This window comes from Malania oleifera, chromosome 10 (genome assembly GCF_029873635.1).
Source record: "Malania oleifera isolate guangnan ecotype guangnan chromosome 10, ASM2987363v1, whole genome shotgun sequence".
Taxonomy (NCBI): Eukaryota; Viridiplantae; Streptophyta; class Magnoliopsida; order Santalales; family Ximeniaceae; genus Malania; species Malania oleifera.
This window is the reverse complement of record NC_080426.1, coordinates 2,415,134-2,422,343: the sequence shown is the minus strand read 5'-3', so window position 1 is coordinate 2,422,343 and position 7,210 is coordinate 2,415,134.

Below are 7,210 nucleotides of genomic sequence, written 5' to 3'. Positions count from 1 at the left end.
AGCTTTTGAGTAAGTTAATAAATTGAGTTTGAGTTTTATAATACTCTATCCAAAAGATTATGTAATTTTATATTTTTACATATTCAATTTAATATTTAATATTAAACATTTTATATTTATACGTGTACTTAACATTATTTTATAATCAAATTGAGATTAGGTTTTAAAAAATTACAACTAGGTCATATAATAGGTAGTATTTGTAAGCAGCAAGTCTACAACACAAATCTTTAGTCTCTTAGAACTTTTTTTTTTTGGATTACACACCGGATATCCACACATCCGTTTTACGGTCCATGTGACTAATCCTCTTACAACTTCTTTTTCTTTTTTTTTATCAAAATGGGGTAAAATATATTGATCAAAAGAATACTTACAAATACACTGGGCATTCCCAGGCCAAATAATATACATCATAACCCGGGCATACCCGGACACCAATCATGGCCAATCTTTTGTAGCTAACAAAATCAATTCAAGTACAACACTCCAAGCAAATCAAACAAGATACATATCAAATTTATCAAAAACAGTCCTATAGACATATTTTTTTATCACAATTACCAACTCTATAGGGGAGATTACATGATTTTCAAATCTATATCTATTCCTAAAGTGCCATATAAAATACACCGTCGTAGCAAGAGCAATTCTTTTTCCTGCCGCATGGACACCATTACCTTTCACTTCTTTATGAATCCATTTGGTGGCAGCCTTAATGATAGACATAGATCACTTTAGGCCCAACCACCCTTTAATTTCTCTCCACACTTCTTCCAAAAATTTACATTTGAAGAACAAGTGATCCTGTGTCTCCAACTCTTCCTTACAAAACACACAATTCTGCTCAATTCCTTCCACTGGTAGTCTATCACAAGTAGGTAGTTTTCCTTTATTTCCAAGCCAAAGACAAAAGGCATGTTTAGGTAAGCTCCCATTGAACCACACCCCTTTCACCCATGGAACTCTTTGGTTTTTTTCCCTCCAGAACTCATAGATTTTTTTTGCATTAATTCCCCATTTGTTCATCAATTCAATAGCTAGATCAATGCTACTAGCTTTCAGTACAATTTGGTTTTTCAACTCCATTATCTTCTTGAAAAGACATGAATCTCCTTTGTTTGGAGAGACATCCCAGATCTCGGATTCCTTCAAGTAGTAGTGGTGCACCCATTTTGTCCACAAGCTATCCTTCTTTGAGTGAATATTCCAAAGAGTCTTTGTTAAGAGGGTGTTGTTCCAATTTTTTAGCTCAAGTATACCAAGACCACCTTTAGCTTTCGGCAAACATACCTCCTTCCAGGCCACAAGAGACCCTTTTTTTCCACCCCATAGGAAAACTCTGCAAAGTTTAACTACATGCTTCAAAATATTCAGAGGAATCGGGAAAATCGCAAGCCAAAAGCATTCCATGCCCTGTACAACCGAATTAATAATCTCAAGCTTGTCAGCATAAGATAACGTGTGGCCTAGCTAGCTCTTGAGCAAATTGGAGATGCTGTCAATGAGGGGTCTATAGTGAACTGAATTCAACTTAGTAGACAGCAGAGGAATTCCCAAGTATCTAAAAGGAAAAGCACCTAATTTCATACCAGACAACCTCAGCACATCATCCAGATCCGAGTCTTTCATTCCTGCTTGGTAGAAATTAGATTTATTTAGATTGACTGTCAACCCTGAGCAGTAGGAAAAATCATTGAGGCACTTCAACATATATTTGATAGAAGCATTATCACCACTAGAGAACAATATTAAATCATCTGCAAAGGCCAGATGAGTGATCCCCAAACTTTCACACTTCGGGTGAAATTTAAAGTCATTCTTGTTCTGTATAAATCTGAGAAGCCTTGATAGGTATTCAACGCATAGAACAAACAGAAGGGGAGATAGGGGGTCCCCTTGCCTCAAGCCCTTCCTCCCTTGAAAGAAGCCCTTAAACCTTCCATTCAAAGCAATAGAGAACGAAGCAGTTGACACACACTCCATAATCCAGATTATCACAATTTCTGGGAATTCCAGCAGCTCCAATAATTCTTTACGGAAGCCCCAAAAAACTGAATCATAAGCTTTCTTCAAACCCACTTTGATCATACATCATGGAGAAATCCTTTTCCTAGCATAACCCCTAACCAGTTCTTGAACAAGATAGATATTATCTAACATACATCTTTGATTGATGAAAGTAGCTTGTGCAGGGCATATCAGATCATCGAGAGCAGGTTTTAATCTTGCAGTAATAAGTTTTGAAATAACCTTATAGATGACATTGCAGCAAGAGATTGGTCTGAAATCACTTACAGAATTCGCATGGTTAAGTTTAGGGATCAAGGCAATGCATGTGTGGTTTAACTGCTTCAAAAGTCTTCCATTCAGGAAAAATTCCCTGACAGCATTAGCAAAATCAGGCCCTACAATATTCCAAGCCTTTATGAAGAACCCCGATAAGAACGCATCAAGCCCAGGAGATTTATCCTCACCAATCCCAAAGAAAGCCTCTTTAATTTCCTCATCAGAAGGGGCCAAGATCATATTATTTTTTCTAGCATCACTGAGAACAGGGCCTTTTTTGATTACCTGTATATCAATTCTTGTACATTCATTTTCAGTACCCAGCAGTTGATAAAAGTAGGAAACAAACTCATTTGCCACCTCATCATAGGATTTAGTTCTTTCTCCATTCTGTTTCATGATAGACGTGATGTGATTCTTGTTTTTGTTTCTTTTCAGCAATGCATGGAAGAAGGAGGAACCCCTGTCACTGGACTTTAAATATTTGCTCTTAGCCATTTGTGAAAGGAACAATTTGTTAGCCTCCCCCAATTTCTCTACTTTGTCTTTTTTGGTTCTCAGCACATTTTTCAATTCTTCACAGTCAGGGCTTCATGTAACTTCTCTTGGGCTTCCAAGAGGTCATCACAAGCTTTCTATGCACGAGATGAGATATGGGAGAAGTGTAAGGCATTAAGAGTACATAAAGGCTTCTTAAGAGACTGTAATTTTCTTGTGAGACAGAACTAACAACTCCCCTCAAATTCCTTCAGCCAACCCACCCTAACCTTGTCTTGAAAGTCAGGATGCGTGGCCCACATATTGAAAAATTTAAAATGAGGTCTGCCCAACTCCTGTTCAGAGAACAAAGAAACAAGAGCAACAGAGTGGTCAGAAATACAACCAGGAAATTGGAAATTAGCATGCACCATCCAGTCTGTAAGGAACCAGTCTTGGTCAATCATAACTCTATCAAGCTTACACCAAACAGAGCCATTTGTCCATGTAAGGTGGCAACCCGAGGAGTTAACATCTGATAACCCAGCAACATTAAAGCAATCACTCATATCCTTCAATTCATATTCTGAAACAGGCACTCCATTTCATTTTTCATCATTGCTCATCACACTATTGAAGTCTCCTAAAAGTAACCAAGCTCCAGGACCAGAGCAGCTTGTTTGTATGATATCTTCCCACAACACTCTTCTACCCACAAAGGAGTTAAGGCCATATACGAAGCTAATTAACAACTCATTTGCTGTTATCCTACACTTCACCTGACAGTGAACCACCTGAGCACTCATATGGTGAACCTGCAAGTCCACCTGGAGGGGGTTCCACAAAACAACAATTCTCCCAGCATGATGACTCTCAAAGTTGTTAACTTGCTCCCATTTACTAAACTTTTTTTCCATCATTATCTCCAGTTTTTCCTTTGACATCTTTGTTTCCAAAATTCCCATCATATCGATTTTATTTATTCTAATGAGATCTTCAATCCCTTTTTGCTTTAGGGGCCTATTTAGACCCCTGATATTCCATACAGCAACCTTCATTTGGCTTGAGAGGGACCTGGCCCTCCTTTCTTGATTGGTTGTGTCTGACCTCCTCCTTTTTTTCCAAATTTCTTGGACTTTCCACTAATAAATCCCTCATTCACACCTTTATTGACCTGATAGGATGGACCACCCCTGCGACACCCAACAGCTTTCAGTGTACAAACCATCAGTGTACAAACCATCTGCTGGGACACTTCTTGACAAGGATCAGGAACTCGAACAGAAATATCAGTTAATCCCCCATTCACCATTTCTGGGTACTCTTGGGAAAGACCAACAACTGTCTCATTATTTTCCTCTTCACCACAAGGGATAGTCTTAATACACTCCTGTTTCTTTCCATTGGATTTACTATCATCCATCTTCTTCATCTTTAATTCCAAACCATCAGCCACACCCAGATTGTTGGGAAGACATTCATACCCAGTTTCTGGGAATAGATCACACACTTTGTTACTTTGTTGAACAGAATGCACAGAATTCACTAACCCCATAGGCCTGCAGTTCAAGGGCTCATGGAAATTCCAGAAGACCACCTTTGATCAGATAGATCAACAATGTATTTTGCCATTTCACCAATCACCAGATTTTTTCCCTTCACATTACCCTTTATCTCAGTAGGCACTGCAGCAGATCTCTGAAATTCTCCAGCTTTAGAACCTACAGCTTTTCCTTTTCTGAGACCACAAAGTTGACAGTGTGGCCAATATGTTTACATAAAGTGCAGAACAATGGCAAATTTTCGTATACAACCTCCTGTTCCATTACTTCATCATCCGGAAGGAGAACCTTAACTGAGTTTTTTATCTCTTTCGTGACATCCATCTCTACCAGCACACGAGCATAGGAGATTCTGGCCTTCATAATAGTAAGCTTATCAGCACATAACGGCCTTCCCAATTCAGAGCAAATCTTCCCCAGGGCAATGTTATTCCACATCTCTAAAGGAAGATACTTCAACTTCACCCAAACCGGCAAAATTGTCCTGTGCTCAGATCCAAATTGGAACTGCTTAGGCATCTTCTTCATAAAAAGAGTACAGTCACGAATGGCGTAGGGAGCCTTCTGAAGAACAGCATCAAGTTCATCCTCAATCAGGAACTTGAAAACCACCCAGCCATCTTCGTGCCTAATGTAAGTGACCTTAGATTTCTAGGAGTTAACCATAGTATTAATCTCTACCCTTCCAAGAATTTTCCCAACAAAATAACCAACCAGACATTTTCCATACGAGTCTTCTGGTTTCGAAAGATCAGATATCTTTAATCTAGCTCCTCCCCCATCGGAATGGAAATTTGGAATAGCAGTACAACAGCTAGGGTTCCTGTTATTCGCAAAAAGATCAGACCATGGGACCCTTTTATTGTTCCTGACTATCATTCTCTCCTTCTGAACCTTCATTTCATTATTTTCCTCCTCCTTCTCAATTTCTGGATCAATAGGGACATTCATAGCTTCATTATCAGATTCCGACTCCTCCAAATCAGCCCAAAGCTTTTTCTTTTCAGGAATATTATCATCCATGCTCTTCTCCGCAGATTGTTCACTGCTCACCAAACCCAGCGACTCCATAATCCGCTCATTCAACACCATCGGAGTGGAGTGAGCCATCCCAGTAGTCAGAATAGGAGTTTACCGCCCCACCTGAGGGCACGCATGCATTTCTTTACTGCTCTGAAGCATATCAAGGAGAGATGTACGTGGAAGAGACCTACGCATCTCCTGGAACCTTTTCTCAGCTTCTTCCTCCAACCTTTCATATTCCGCCATAATTTCCGAGTCTTTCTTTGATTCCCACTGAGCCCTACAGCCACCTTTGGCTTCAATAAATTTCAGGCATCTACTATCATCTCTTTCCTCCCTTCTTTGTTTTTCATAGCAATGTGAACCCATGATTTCGAACAACTTCTTTGTTTGAACAAGAAGTTCTCAAATTCACAAAATTCACAAAAAAAAAAAACCAGATCAATCAAAAAGAGAAAATTTCAACGAAGTTGAATACTTAAAAAACTTAAAGAGCTTGCTGATGCTTTCTTGAAGAAAAAGATGAACGGCGACTCAGCAAAAAAGGAAGAGGAAGAAGGAGAAAAACAGAGCTCAGCAGTTGTAGGTGGCTGTAGCTCACTGCGGAGTGCTGATTCTGCTTAATGAATGGTTCTTTCTTTTCAAGGCTCAAGCATACTGAGAAATTGGTTGAAGACTGAAGAGTGCTAACTCTGCTGGCCTGCTGAGGCGTTCGACAGAGCGAAGAGGACTGAAGAAAGGAGCCGAACACTAAAGAACGATCAGAACTGAGTGCCGACTGACGAGTCGACTGTGAAGGGTGCTGAACTGCTAATCGAACACGAACAGGACTGTTACAGGAGCAGTGGACTAGAGAAGGGTCAGAGAGTGACGAGAGGTGTTCAAAGGGTTTGCTGGTTGCTGGCTTGCTGCTGATCGAGCAGCAAAGCTGTCAAACAGAGCTGCTGGGAGCTATTTTGCCCTAGATTTCAAGATTTTGGGCTAAATGTAAAAACTTTGCGCCTGACAATTCAAACCCAAAGAAGGAAAAAACCCAACCCACGCTGCATTGTAGGATCGTAACGATTCTACTTACGATTTCGATTCTACGATTCCAACAATTCTGCTATGATTCTACAGCAATGTGGTTTTCCTTAGGAGTTGGATCGTGGGGTTGAATTTGAATCGTAGAACCTTCAAGTCGCGATTTTAACAACCATACATACCGATTTACGTTTTAAGATTCTTGATTTCATAAAATTTTGATAGTGATACCTAGAAGAGTCCATAAACATCCATGGTGGCTAGGTTTTTCACCCAACAATCAACCAATAAGAGCCTTCCAGCTCCTTTTTCTGGGGGTATGAATCTATTAGAGCCCGCGTTGGACTTGAGTTACACAAATATAAATAGTTTATTTTTCACTTTATACCCCTTTCCACCTTTTCCTAAAATTCAAATATGAGACTTGTTGCAATTGAATGTCTATGTAATTCTAATTTTATTTATGTGATATTAAACTACACAGTATCTTTTGAAGGTAATTAAAGTATGGAATGGGTTATCTTAGAACACCTATGGATGTGCCATCCTATCCCGTTCGTCTGGGTTTTGACATTTGTTGTACTCCAAACTATTCTTGCAATATCCAAAAGGTATTTCTTGTTCACAATTTCATATTAATCTATAGAATTAATTGTCACTAGGTTTAATATTTCACTCTTTCTAAAATTAATCCCTGAAATAATTTTGCAATTGCTAACCCCATCTATTAATGCCTATAAAAGTAGCTCCTCTCTCTCTTGCACCCTCCTGTCTCAACGTATTCCTCCTTATTCTCGTTTGCCATTTCTATTTAATTTCATATTTGAATTGAGGTT